The 14,377-nt window shown below is 38.5% G+C and overlaps 1 long non-coding RNA gene across 2 annotated transcripts; it reads left to right on the top strand.

Moving 5' to 3' along the window:
* The first annotated feature begins 303 nt into the window (after positions 1-303).
* On the top strand, positions 304-13,477 carry LOC132022285 (uncharacterized). Of its 2 annotated transcripts, none has more exons than XR_009405575.1 (5): positions 304-429; positions 2,448-2,501; positions 6,435-6,566; positions 11,635-11,856; positions 12,922-13,477. It is a non-coding gene; the product is annotated as an uncharacterized LOC132022285 (long non-coding RNA). The 2 variants fall into 2 exon arrangements; XR_009405574.1 differs by having other exon boundaries at positions 13,076-13,477.
* Positions 13,478-14,377: the final 900 nt, after the last annotated feature.

Here is a 14,377-nt window from a genome sequence, read left to right on the forward strand (position 1 = left end):
AGTTTGGGTCCTAAGTTTTGGGCCCCCAGTTTTTTGCTTACTTGAAACCAAGGAGATAGAGATAGGTTTTTTTTTTTTTTTTTTTTACTTTCTCCCAGTCTTTGCCTTTACTATTTGTTCATTAAAAGAAAAAGTGCAGTCTTCTATGGTTAATTATTAAACCAAGGCAAATCTGATTCCAAGGGGAAGAAAGGATAATAAACAAAGAATAAATAACCCATTAGAATCAGTGCACTTTGGTGCTTTGTCTCTCTGTCTCTATTTTCCAGTCTGCAGAAGATGGTAGGAAGGCATGAAATAATAATCACACTGTGAAATGTCCTGCAAATGATTTGAGATAACAATAGTACAGCTCTTGACCAAGAGTTATAGTTGCCAAGAAGTATCTACCATTTCATGATTAATTTAATATGCAGAAATAAGTGACAGGTAAGTGGCTTCCCTGGGCTCATGCTGTTTTATGATTGCGTGTTAGAAACATATTCATTTTATTTTACCGCCTTGACTTTCCTTTACAGCGAGTTAGACAAATGTCCATAAGCATATTGGGGCTCTTGATGGTGCGTCCTTCGTTCTGTTCCTGGACCTGTACTGTTGGTGATAATTAGTCATGTGTTTGTGACATCTGGAGATCAAGTGTTGATTTTCTCTCCCAGTATGGTTTAGTTTTTTCAAATGAGCTTCCTACTGTAGATTTTTTGATTAACCTTGTGTCTGTTTTGTCTTAGAAGCCCTTGATTACTCCATAAAGAAAACTTAAAAGTGTCATCAAAGATATATTCTTACAAGAAAAACTTCCAATATTTTGCAAAAGAAATTCTAGAAAGCATAGTGGAGACATGCATTACCTTTCTCTGATTCTTTTACCCTATTGTATCCCTATCTTCTCTGGTTCCTCTACCCCAGGCTGATCTCTGGGCTCTGCCTGTCTGTACTGGTGTCTTTCTCAGCTATTTGGAATCTTCTGCTGCCATGGTCCTTACAAAGTCCGAGCACCTTGCAGAGAGGGGTGGAGACAAGTGACAGAGAGAAAGGGAACAAACTCATCGATTTGCACTGTACTTTTCAAAAGTAAAAAAAAAAAAAAAAGTGCCTCCAAAGAGGGTTTCTTACACACTCTCTGTATCTCTTTGTGGTCTGACTGGGGAAGGAACTACCATCTCCAAAGACACTGGGACTCCTAAGTGTTAAATGATCTGCTTAAGGTCATGCCGTTTGGAAGTATTTCAAATCAGTTTTAGTCTGTATCTTCCAAATGCAGCTCCAGGATTCTTTCCACTTGTTCATTCCAACATCTCTATTCTGGGACTATTATCAGAAGTGCCTGAACTTGTCTTTGGGAAATCCCGTCATTCACTCAAGTGCTTCATGAGGTGCTTTGATAATGAAAACAGAAGAAATCTCAAGGCTTTGCTATGATGACAACTAAGAATGTTAACAGCCTATTAAAAAAAAAAAAGATGTAAGGATTTAGGAAGCTATGTATACCCTCACTGTATCTTCTCAACAGCAGAGTGAGTAGCATTGCCAAAGGTTCACGCAGAGCAGACATGAGGAAAACAATAGCAGTGGACAGTTTGTTCTGTCTCTGGGATAGGTAAGTTTCTCTAGCAAATGCAGGAGAAAAGGATGAGATTGTTTAAGGCTTAATACTCCCTAATTTTCATTCTATACACATAGCATAGTACCAACTCTAAACAAGATACTAAAATGCCTTTTGAGAAGTGCAATGAAAAAGATATGATTTTAGACTTTAGAAAAAGGTATGAATTTTGGATTCAGGCTAACTTGAGCTCCTTGTAAAGTTGTGGCTAAAATGAAATAAAACAAAATATAAAAGTTGTAACAGAGCGCTTTGACTGTGTGTTAGAAACAATTAATTAGGGGTATTTTTGTTGTTGTTTTGTTTTGTTTCCTGTCAGTTAAAAGAAATCCAAGCATTCAGAAAATGTCCTGGATTTCCAAGGAAGAAGAGCTTAATAGTTCACAATAGTCAAAATTCGTTATTTTAGCAATAAATAACCATGCAGCATATTTTGGGATTTTTCTTTTTTGTAAAAGTGGTCCTAAGCTCCAGATCACATTATAATCATTTAGGAAATAAAGCAAACAAACAAACAAACATAAAAACAAAAACAAAAAGACCACAAAATATCGAGGCCTGTCCCAGATCAATTAAATCTGAGTTTCTAGGGGTAGAGTTTGGCTTTTTGTATTTTTTTGTTTTTTGGTTTATTTATTTGTTTTGTTTTGTTTTAGCTTACCAGGCCATTCTAACATGTGACCACTGTTGAGGAATGTTGGTTTGTAACATCAATGGTCTTGAGTAGCAACGTGGAAAACTCCTTTTGATGATGACCATGACATACGTGTGTCTATTTCAGTAATCATGATCCATGGTGTACCCTCCTTTCCTTCTCATGATGGTCCTATTAATAATTTTTCAGAGTTCTGAAGAGGATCTGAGGCGGACACATCAGCCTGCAGGGTCCCTAGCCATGGTAAGTGAAATGTGACAGAATTAACATGAGAGCTGGTCCAGAGCCCACGTCTCACAGCTGGAGGGAGGAAGTCAATGAGAAGCTGCTTCTTGATTACAAGTTGCTGTTGACTGTTTCTTGCTTTTTCCTTGTCTCCCTGGGTCCTTTCTTTTCTCCTTTTTCTCATTGCCTACCTTATGTACTCTTCTGTGCTTCTCCGCTTCTTATCATGTTTATTTTATTTTTTCTTTCACTCTCTTTCTCAGAGAAAGTACATTTGCTTGAGGATAAGAAAATGAAGCTGACAAGCAATTAGTTGTAATTGCCACCTGATTCTGTCAGCTCTACTTGATATTTGGTCCTGTAACCATTTTGGAGTAGATTAGATAATTGTATGCGTCCCAGCCATCCTAGATTACCAGAGGACAGCCTAGCTCTTGCATTAATGTCCTGTGTGAGGAATACTTACCAAACGTTAGTTGGTTAAATTTTAGTGGTTATCCAATTTGTTGGTGTACACTTATTCAAAATACTCTATTATCTTTTTTACTTCATAGAATCAGGAGGAGTGTCCCCATTTTCATTTCTCATTTTAGTAATTTGAGTCTTCTCTTTTTTCCATCTTAGTTCACCTAGCTACATGTTAGTTTGTCAATCTTTGCAAAGACCCATGTTTTGATTTAGTTAATTTTTTTTGCTATTCTTTTTATCTTCTCTATTTCATTGGTCTCTGCCCTGACTTTTATTATTTCCTTCCTTCTGCAGTGTGGGGTTTAGTTTGCTCTTTTTCTAGTTCTTTAAGTTGTAAAATTAGGTTGTTGTTTTGAGATCTTTCTTTTTTTTAATATAAACACTTATAGCTGTGAATTTGCCCCTTAAGCACTGCTTTTGCTATACATCCTCTAAGTTTTGATCATTGTTTTTTTCATTTTCATTAATCTCTAAGTATTTTCTAATTTCACCTGTAATTTTTTTTTCGTTGATCCATTGGGGAGTCTGCTTCTCCCTTTCCCTCACCCTCTGCCCCTCCCCCTACTTGTACTCTCTCTCAAATAAATAAATAAAATTTTTGAGAAAAGAATGCATTGCTTAATGTCCTCAAAATTGTGAAATTTCCAGTTTTACTTCTATTACGGATTTCTAACTTCCAAGATGGTAGGAAAAGTTACTTCCTATTATATCCATCTTTCTGTGTTTATGGAGACTTCATTTGTGGCCTAAAATATGCTGTATCCTAGCAGATGTCTTATGTGCACTTACGAAGAATGGGTTGTGCTATTGTCATTGCATCATCTTCTCTGTATATGTATACTAGTTGGGTTATTGTATTATTAAGTTCTCTATCTCTTTAGTCATCCTCTGCCTGGTTGTTCTATCCATTACTGATAATGGGGTATTGAAGTCTATAATTATTACTGTAGAACTGTCTATTTCTTTCTTCAATTTTGTCAGTTTTTGCTTCATGTATTTTGATGGTCTGTCGTCAGGTGCATAAATGATTATAATTGTTGTATCGTCTTGCTGTATTAAAGCTTAAAAAAGGGATGCATGGGTGGCTAAGTGGGTTAAAGCCTCTGCCTACAGCTCAGGTCATGATCCCAGAGTCCTGGGATTGAGCCTTACATCGGGGGTCTCTGCTCAGCAGGGAGCCTGCTTCTACCCTCTCTGTCTGCCTCTCTGCCTACTTGTAATCTTGGTCCTTCAAATAAATAAATAAAATATTTTTTAAAAACCTTAAAAATATATATAACAGCCTTCTTTGTTTTATCATCTTTTGTGATTAAAGTCTGTCTGTCAGATATTAATATAACCATTCCCACTCTCTTTGATTACTATGGAGTATGTTTGTCCTTCCTTTCACTTTTGGTGTATTTGTTACTTTGGTTCTAAGGTGAGTATCATGTAAATTCAATATACATGTAATGGAACATGTGATGTTATCTATTCTTCTAATCTCTGTCTTCTGATTGGCAAGTTTAATCAATTCACATTAGAAAAGTAATTACTGATAAGGAGGGACTTCTGTCATTTTCCTATTTATGCCATATACCTTTTCTTATCCTGAATTTTCTATATTATTGCTTTCTTTTGTGTTTAGTTGATTTTTTTTGTTGTTGTTGTTTAAATTCTTTACGTTCTAGAGCTATTTCCTTTGTGGGTACCTTGGGGATTATATTTAACATTCCAAGGTTAAAACACATTCTTTTGAATATATACCAGCTTACTTTCAATAACATATAGAAACTCTGCTCCTTCACAACCACATCCCTACCCATTTAGGTTATCGATGTCACAAAATCACATCTTTTTACATTGCGTGTCCAAAAACATCACCTAATATTTCTTTTGAATGCATTAGTCTCATAGACCATATAGAAATCAAAATTTAGAGTTACAAACCAAAGTTATAATGATACTAGCTTTTAGACTAACAGTTGGGTTTTTTTAATGAATTAGTCTCATAAATCATGTAAAAAACAAAAAGTGAAGTAACAAACTCCACAGTTGTTTAAAGAATACAAGTTGTTAGAGTTGCCCTTTTATTTTCCTTTATTGAGATCTTTATTTTGCCATATAGCTTTGAGTTACTATCTGGCGTCTTGTCATTTCATTCTGCAGGACACCTTTGAACATTTCTTGCAGGGCAGGTCTAATGGTAATGAATCCCTTCACCTTTTGTTCATCTGGGAATATCTTAATGTCTCTCTCACTTTCAAAGGATGGTTTTGCCAGATGTAAGATTCTTGATCCAACAGTTGTTTTCTTTTACCACCTTGAATTTATCATTACACTGCCTTGTGGCCTCCAGTTTTTTTGGTGAGAAATCTGCTGACAGTCTTATTGAAGATCCTTTGCCTGGCTCCTGCACTTTCAAGATTTTTCTCCTTGTCTTTGTCTTCCTAAAGTTTGATTATAATATGTCTCAATATGGGCCTCTTAAAGCTCATCTTACTTAGAATTTGTTGAGCTTCTTCGATGCTTATATTCATGTATTCCATCAAATTTGGAAAATTTTTAGCCATTGTTTCTTCATATATTCTCCATGCCCCTATAACTTTCTCTTCTATTTCTGGGACTCCCATAATGTGTATGTTGGTCCACTTGATAGTGTGCTATCAATAGCTTAGGTCCCCTAAACTCTATTCACTTTTCTTCAATCTTTTTATTTTTTCTCTTCCTCAGACTTCATCATTTTCATTACTTTAAGTGTGCTTACTATTTCTTCTGCTTGCTCAAATTCGTCTTGGAATTCCTCTATCAAAAAATCACTTTAGGGCTCCTGGGTGGCTCAGTGGGTTAAGCCTCTGCCTTCAGCTCAGGTCATGATCCTAGGGTCCTGGGATCGAGCCCCACATGGTGCTTAGTAGGGAACCTACTTCCCCCTCTCTCTGCCTGCCTCTTTGCCTACTTGTGATCTCTGTCTGTCAAATAAATAAATAAAATCTTTAAAAAAATTTTAAAAAATCATTTTGATCATTGTACTTTTCAGCTCCAGAATTTCTTTTTGGTTTCTTTTTAGATTTTCTGTTTATTGATTTTTCCATTTGTGTGTGTTTGTTTGTTTATTTTTAACTTACTCCACATCTTCTTTAGTTCTTTGAGCATCTTTAAGATGATTGTTTTAAAGTCTATGCCTAGGATATCTGCCATCAACTCTTTTGCAGTGGCAGCTTCTCTTGATTTTTTTTCTCCTTTGAATCGGCCATGCATTCATATTTCTTTCTCTGTCTTATGATTTTTTATTGAAAACTGGAAATTTGATTCCAGCTTTCAATAAAACTGGATTCGCTGAGTTGTTGTTGTTGTTTCTGTTTGATTGCTGTAGACTAAAAAGTTACAGTGATACTAGCTTTTCGTATCAGTCTAAGATGTAAACATCAGGTCATCTCAGGTTTTTTCTGAGTCTTTTGTTGGGCATGTGTGGTTAATTTCTATTATCTCTTACATTTGCAGCTATTTTGAGGGTCCTAGTCTTTAATGTCTGGCTCCCCAAATGAGGGAAATGAAAAAAATGAAGGGACAGGGAAAGGGGTGGTGGCCCCTTAAGTCCCCTGGAAGTCACATCAGCCAGAGGGGAAGAATGGGGTAAGTACAATATGGCTGCTACCTCTTTGTCTGTATCTGTATGATCAAGAGCAGGAACGAGCGGTTAGAGCATAGATCCCTAATATTTGGAAGACAGAGTCTGTTTTGCCCAACTTGGCTCCCACAAACTGTGTGTAGGCTGCTCCAGGAACATATGTAATACCAGCCATGCAACTGGGAGTTGGGATGGATAGCTGCTACCATGCTAAGAGTTGAAACAGACTGAAAATAGCCACAATTTCTGTCCATGACTTCCTTTGGAAGCTTCAAGCTTTCTAGAGTATCCAGAGTTCTGAAAAAGTTACATCAGACAAATTCTGCCAGGATTGTTGTTGTCTAGGTGTGAAGACAGATTCCTGGTACTTCGATTCTACCCTCTTCCCAGAGCCCCATGGATGGCTAATTTTTAATCATGCCAGTAAGGGTCATTTTTAATTATTTAATTTAGCTTCCTAAAAAAATGATTAATCTGAAATTTTAGGGAAGGAACATTTTTCAAAAGAGATTTCTGATCATCTTCAAGTCCTTTGTTTAGTCTTCATTGTCCAAAAGCAAGATATGAATTAGAGAACAAATTTCACAAGAGACTTTTAACCTCTTGCCTGTGACCTGACATGTTCAAATATTAGTATTCATATGCAAGCATTATGTACTAGAGATGGTCACAAATAGACTTCCACCAAATTTCCTTCCTTTAATGTTTCTATTTATGTCAATACCAGTGTCTGAGCAGTAGACAGTTTTTCTTCTCTTTAATTCAACAATTAAACTCAAGATCAATTCCAGACACTTTGTGACTCTTCCAGGTCACGTTAGACTGTAAATAGAAAAGGAAAATATTTCTACTTCAATGGAGATTTTTCCTAAGGATACAGCTCCGTTTCTCAATCCATATCGAATGAAACATTTATGCATTTAATAGTTCATTCATTAATCTATAGTCTGAGTTCTCGTTTCCACTAGCACTTTTTAAGACCCTCATCACAGTCTAGTGAGTCTTATTTCTAAAGGAATTCTCAGGCTATTGGGTGAGAAAGACATTCTCAATCAATTATATTAAGGCACAGTTAAGTGAGATATTACAGAGCACAGAAGGGGAAAGAACAAATGTTGCTTGAAGAGTCAGGAAAGGACATCACAAGGATGATGCCTGATCTCAGACTTCAAAGATAATTAGGAGTTAATGAGGCAAAGAATATGAGGACAGTAAAATAAGCAAAGGGAACAGCATATGCAATGACACGTTGGCATGTTCAGAGATGTGGAATTCAGAATGCTATCAAGATGTTTATTGAAAGAAGGGGGTGAATGGAAGGAAGATTCCGAAAGCTAACTTTTGATTTTTAGGTCCTCTGACCTAAGGACATTGGACTTGATTCTGTAGGCAATAGAGCATAAATAAAGGGAATTTTAAAACAGAGAGTGGTTTGTATTTGTTTTTCTGAAAGTTATTATTTTCAACAGCATTCAGAGAATTAATTAGGCAGTAGTAGCAAGCAAAATAGTGCAAGAAAGTAATGTCCTCAGCTTTGTAGAGAAGACGGAGAAGAGGATTTATGCCTGAGAGACATTTATGATATCTTATTGACAGAACTTGCTATTGGTTGCCTTAAACTGTAAAGGAGTTTATTAGGAGAAAGTTAACTTTGAAGAGCTGAGGTCACTAGAGGTAACAGGGCACTCTAAATTCAGACTTACTGTTTGAGAGAGCGTTGAAGTTATTTGTGTGTATGAAGTAAAGCAGAGTATAGTTGGAATGGAAAGATAAGTTAGCCAAGGGCAAAACTCCAATGCCAGGGCTTCCATTTCAGATCTTAGCTAGGTCTTAGCAGACTGCATGTTCAGAGTTTAGTAGGATTTCTTCAGGTTTGACTGGATGAAATAACTTCTGAGTCCTCTTAATCTATATTACATATCTTTTGAATCTCTGGGCACAGATTGGGCCTAATTAGTAGTAATTACAGTAGTTCCCCCCACTTCCTTTTCCATGGAGATATGTTCTAAAACCCTCAGTGAATGCCTGAAACCATGGAATCCTACATATGCTGTGTGTTTTCCTATACACACATACCTATGGTAAAATTGAACTTATAAATTAGATACAGTAAGAGATTACAATAATAAGTAGTAAAAATTGAAGAGTAACAATGTACTTTAATAAGAAAAGTCATGTGAATGTAGTCTCTCTCTATCAAAATATCTTATTGCACTGTACCCACCTTTCCTCTTCTTGTAATGGTTTCAGATGATAAAATGCCTACATGATGAGATGCTATGAGGGGAATGATGTAGGTACTGTGACACAGTATTAGGCTACTATTGACCTTCTGATGATACACCAGAAAAGGGGATCATATGCTTTTGTTTATTTATTTATTTTTATTTATTTGACAGACATAGACGGCAAGTAGGCAGAGAGGCAGGCGGCGGGGGGGCAGAGGGAGGGCCGGCTCCCCAGCAAGCAGAGAGCCCAATGTGAGGCCCGATCCCAGGACCTTGGGATCATGACCCAAGCCGAAGGCAGAGACTTTAACCTACTGAGAATCCAGGTGCATCCAGGATGTACATGCCTTGGAGCATCCAGGTGGCCCAAGGGATCATTTTCTTTCAGACTGCAGTTGAGCTCCGGTAACAGAAACCGTGAAAAGTGAAAAAAATGACAAAGCGGGACTACTGTATTGTGATTCATTTTTTAATAAGAGGAACTGATCATCATTTTTATGTGTTTACTAGAAAAGAAGTGCCATGATGGGGGTTACATTCACAATCCTATAAAGTAAGAACCACTCATAGCCTCATAGTATAGAAAAACATTAAGCTTAGAGAGTTTAATAATTGGGATTCCAGTGTCGGTCCATCTCTCCAGATCCCACACTCTAAGCCACTGCTTTAAAACCTGACTGATGCTTACATTCATCCCCCAGAGATTTTGACTTAAGCGCCTCGAGTGAAGCTCAGGCATTGGTCCTAAAAGCTCCCCTGGCAATTCTAATTACAGCTAGAGATGCAAACTGCTGCTTCACATCTTATTACTTCACTGCCTTCTGTTTTGGAAGATGCCATACTTTCACACACCCTCCATGACTCCCCCTGGAGCTCAATGCAGATGGTGCCCCACGAAGATGTATATTTTGGCAGCTGGGACTCAATGCATATTCATTCTTTAAAAAAAAACAACAAACCTTTCGAATCCAATAGTTGTAATAAGTATAATTAACTGGAATCCTTCATTTATAGGAAGCCAATCAGAGCCTGAAAAGATTTTCTAACTCTTCAAGGATTATGTGGTCATTTTTAACAACTTTGAACATCCTCTAGATGTATCAAAAATTATCATAATTGATGTATTTATTTGATTGATTATACATATAGAATCACAAGTACAAAACTGGGTAAAATGCTTTAATTTCTGAGCTGGAGAACAATGTCATGGTTACAGTAAGCTGCCATTCTTACTTCTTAGAGTTTTCTTACTATTTTTGAAAACCTTTGACTTCATTTACTCTTGTGAGGACTTCACAGAGCTCCTTACCAACTGAAAGTGGTTTGATTTCTTGGAAAACAGCAACCCAAGCAAGGGAGGGGCAGGATGGAGGTAGGCTAAGAGTGTAGATGGAGTAGGCATTGCTGTGATAGTGGGTGGATATACTATCATCCTCAGATGCTATCCAGAAGATTCCTGAATGCAGGCAGTGGGAACGGTACCAGAACAATACAAACATTAACTCTTAAAGAAAGAGAATGGGCACTGGAGATAGTCTAGTCCATTCTTGCCTGAGAACTTCACTAGCTGTGTGACCTTGAGCAAATGCATTAACCTCTCTGAATTTCAGTTTGCTCTTTATATAAAAGGAGATGGTGATACCTTCCTCACAGGCTTGATATGAACTCCTAAATGTGAAAGTACCTAGCTCAGAGCCTCTTTATTGATTTCTCCTACACATTGGCCTTGGCTGAAGGATAGTGGTAGCAAAAGCCAGAAGTGTAAGGGAGTGGCAGTCGCCATGGTAGTAAGTGAAAGACAATGAGGTGACAACAAGGTGAGCTGGACACAGAGCACCGCTGCAAGACTTGAAACCTCCAGTGTGGCCACAGCCACATACAATCAATTCCATTTGTTTGCCGAAAAGGAACCACCATTGTAATGGCGCACCCTCCTACCCATCAGGGAATAATTCAGCTTGGCCTGCTTTCAGCAGGTCAGCTCAATACCCTGTAGGGTCTCCTCCGAAAGAGCACAGGCTATAGTCATTTCAGTTTATAGTGCTACTGCCTGAGTTTTCATTTAATTAAGAAGACTGACCTTTAGAAAGAGAGTTTATTTTTTTCTTCCCCAGCTTAGCTTACTATGATCTTAATGGAAGCTGAAAATCTAATGGTAAAGAGTGCCAAGTTTGCACTGATAAGGCTAACACATTGTTCCTATCCTTCCAGAGAAATTAAATAAGCATAATTACAGATGCATAAGCCAAAATCCCTTTCAGATAAACCCGACCTCATGTAGGTGAGAAGGTGGGAACCATAGGAAATGAAAGATAAGCCCTAGAAGAATATAAACCAAAAAAAGGATTACATCCCATATACCAAAGAACTGAGACCCCCCCCCCCCCCAGAACACATATCCTTGTGATTAGACTTTATCCCAAGCAAATTAGTTAGCTTCTTACCAAACCCTTGAAAACTCTGGAGATGGGGAAGTAGCTACTTCAAGGCTCTGTTGTGTACAGCATTAGTGGCTTTTCTTAGAAGGGCCTTGTGAACCGGTGGGAAAGGGGACGGTGACCTATCAGCGTGACTACAATAGGAACGCAGCACCACGTGCTCTGCACTTGCCAAGGGTGGCTGATGTCGTCCTCTACAAGGTTACCAAGAACGTGGGGACCTTCAAGCACCGCTGGAGTCTAGAGAAGACTCTGGCATTTGCTCTGCCCTGGATTTACCCACACATGCCCGTGAGCTAAGTTTCTGCTTAGGAGAGCTCATGAGCTTTGGCCCAGGCACTATGATCACAGCCCCTGCTATTATGTGTGGGTTCTTAATTTTTGGTGCCCTTTTTCCTTTCTGCTAGTGAATATGTTGGCCTTCCTAGAGACTGCTCATCTGGACAGAATGAGATGGTGTTAGCAACACAGACTACCTGCCTCTCAACCATGTCCTGACCGTGTCTAGTGGCCACTTGAGTACACGGTTATCATGGAACGCGCAACCCCGCACCATTGACAACTCTGTTGGGTGGTGACGGTCTTATGCGCCTGGAGTTCACAACCTGCTTCCCCGTTTCACCCCACAGGTAAGCAGCCTTTCTTTCATCAGCTATCATTGGTTTATTGACAGATTCAACAAAACAATATGATATTTACTCCAACTAAGGTTTTGTCCCCAAGGAATTCTGGTTTGTGCCTCCCTAACTATGAGCACTTTTATTTCTGGTTCTTTTAAAGGTGGTAAAGTATCATTCAATACAAAATGGAGCAGAAAGAGAGACAGAAACAAAACATGAACAGGATCTTTGAATAAACACTAATAGATTAAATACTAAATCACATTATCATGCCCTCTAGTTTTTTCTGTCAGGGTTAGCTTAGGTAGTAAATTGGCGTCACTTTCCCAGGCACACATGCGCCGCGTGGAAAGAGAGACTATTTCTCATGTTGTTAATTTAATAGCCTGGCTCTGGGCACTGGCATCACCTTAAATGAAGAAAAGGTCAAGAAAGTAGGAGATAATAAGCAATGCTTCTACTTAAAGCATCTCTTTCTACCTTCCCAAGGGCCTTTGCTCCCTTGGATATTTTTAGTCCATTATACACGGATTCGTTGCAGGTCACATAATTTACCACATGCATGAATGAACCCAAGGAAAGGAATGTTATCAACAAAATTGCTTTTGTGTTCCTACTGGTGTCTATTGCTAGACACGTGTGCACACATGAGTACATGCAAATGCTCTCATTTTAGCACAGCCAAGAAATAAAAGTCACTTTTCAACTCGAAGCACTAGTATAATAACAGAGCCCTTCTCACCTCAGCACAATATATACCTTAAGGGAAGTTTGAAGCCAAACGGCAAACCTTACAGCATGCTACTACTCCTTCTAACGGCAGAGTCTGATTATTTTTATTTGAGCTGGCATGGCATTTAAATGTACTCTCACACAAGGTAATAGAAGTCATTGCACACGTCAGAATGGAAATAAAATCCATCCACAAGGAGAATCCTAGGTGGAGGGCTGCATGTCCTTAATAAAGGCTGTGGGGAGAATCCTATAAAGGCTTTCACTTCTATTTTTAGTATGACACATATTCTCTGATAGAAGGATTTTTCTTTTTTCTTTCTTTCTGTTGATTTTTTTCAGATACTGACAACACTTGCAATATTTTCTCCAGTTGATGATATGATTCATGGGACTGATTCAACACAATGCCTGCCAGTGGCCCAAATCCTGCTGGGGAAAGGCAGTTTCTTGAACACCTCCTTAGGTATCATCCTTGCTTTGTTTTTTTTCCCAGATAACAGCCAGCACTGCCGCCCTGAACTAGTGACACGAGACTCCTCCCCAGGGAGCCAGCTACAACTATTTGAAATGCACTTTTAGGTGACATCTTTCTTATCAAGAAGGGCTCTTAAAGAATGCACTTGTTGCCTAACAAGAGAAAGTTGACCTTGAATGTACAGGACAAAATCAGCGTTTGTGCATCACTGTAAATGAAGGTCAAGATGCCCTAATATGAAAATACAGTGACATTCTTTTCTTTAGCATCTTATTGTTACTAGACTAATGATACCCAGGGAGAGGGGAAAATGCACAAGAGACCCTATTTTCCTTCCTTGGTAATGACTGCTTGTGACCTTGAGCATGTTGTAGATGTAAATCTGATTAAAAAATAAATTTTCTTGATTAATCTTTTGAATTAGAAATCTGAATTATTCTTTTCTAAAGATGCATATTTCATTTTTAATCTCTCTTCTTTTCTTGAGTCCTTCTTGCTTAGAAAAAAAAAAAAAGACACCATGGCTTCATCTCTTAATCGAATTCATAAGTCACCTGTTGGCGAAGAGAGAGATGGAAAGAGAGAGACCAGCGGCAGAATGTCAGGTGTGACAAGGTGGTACCAGCATAAGGTGTACTGACAAGGAAAGCGAAAGACAGGCCCCGGGTCAAAGGGAGGTAGAGTTAAGGACGAGAAGAGGATGGAACAGAGCAGAACGTTGGTTTACTCACCTCTATTTTCCCAGAGCCAGCAGAGAGCCCGGCAGATGATAATCCCCTAATAAATGTTTCTGAACTTGCCTGTTTGAAAATCGAGTCCAAATGAGTTATTCTTCTAGAACTCTAGAGGTAAGACGGCGTAGATCAAGACCCCAGATTCCAAAGCCTGGGGCTTACCCCCAAAGGGGCCTGGCATTTGATAAAACATGTTCTGAATGATTAGCCAGGCGTATGGGAAGAAAGTTTACTTGTTATTCAAGGTAGGGAAATAGAAACAAAGTGTTGAAGAGAAAAACAAGAATTTGTGCAGCAAGAGAGAAAGGAAGGAGAGGACAGGGAGGAGAGAAGAGCGGTCTGCTGCTTGCACGGGGTTTAGGGAGAAGACAGGTGCAAGAAGACCACGGTAAAAAGAGAGATCCTGAGCAACTCACAGAGATTCCTAAGGGACAGAATAACTTGGTGTGTACAACCATGTAGCCATCAATTTCAGAGGCCCAAAACTCCTGCCTAAGTAACCATGGCCACTTACACTGTAGAAATTGCTAAAAAGGAAAGAAAGAAAGAAAGAAAGAAAGAAAGAAAGAAAGAAAGAAAGAAAGAA

Source organism: Mustela nigripes, chromosome 7 (assembly GCF_022355385.1).
Source record: "Mustela nigripes isolate SB6536 chromosome 7, MUSNIG.SB6536, whole genome shotgun sequence".
NCBI lineage: Eukaryota > Metazoa > Chordata > Mammalia > Carnivora > Mustelidae > Mustela > Mustela nigripes.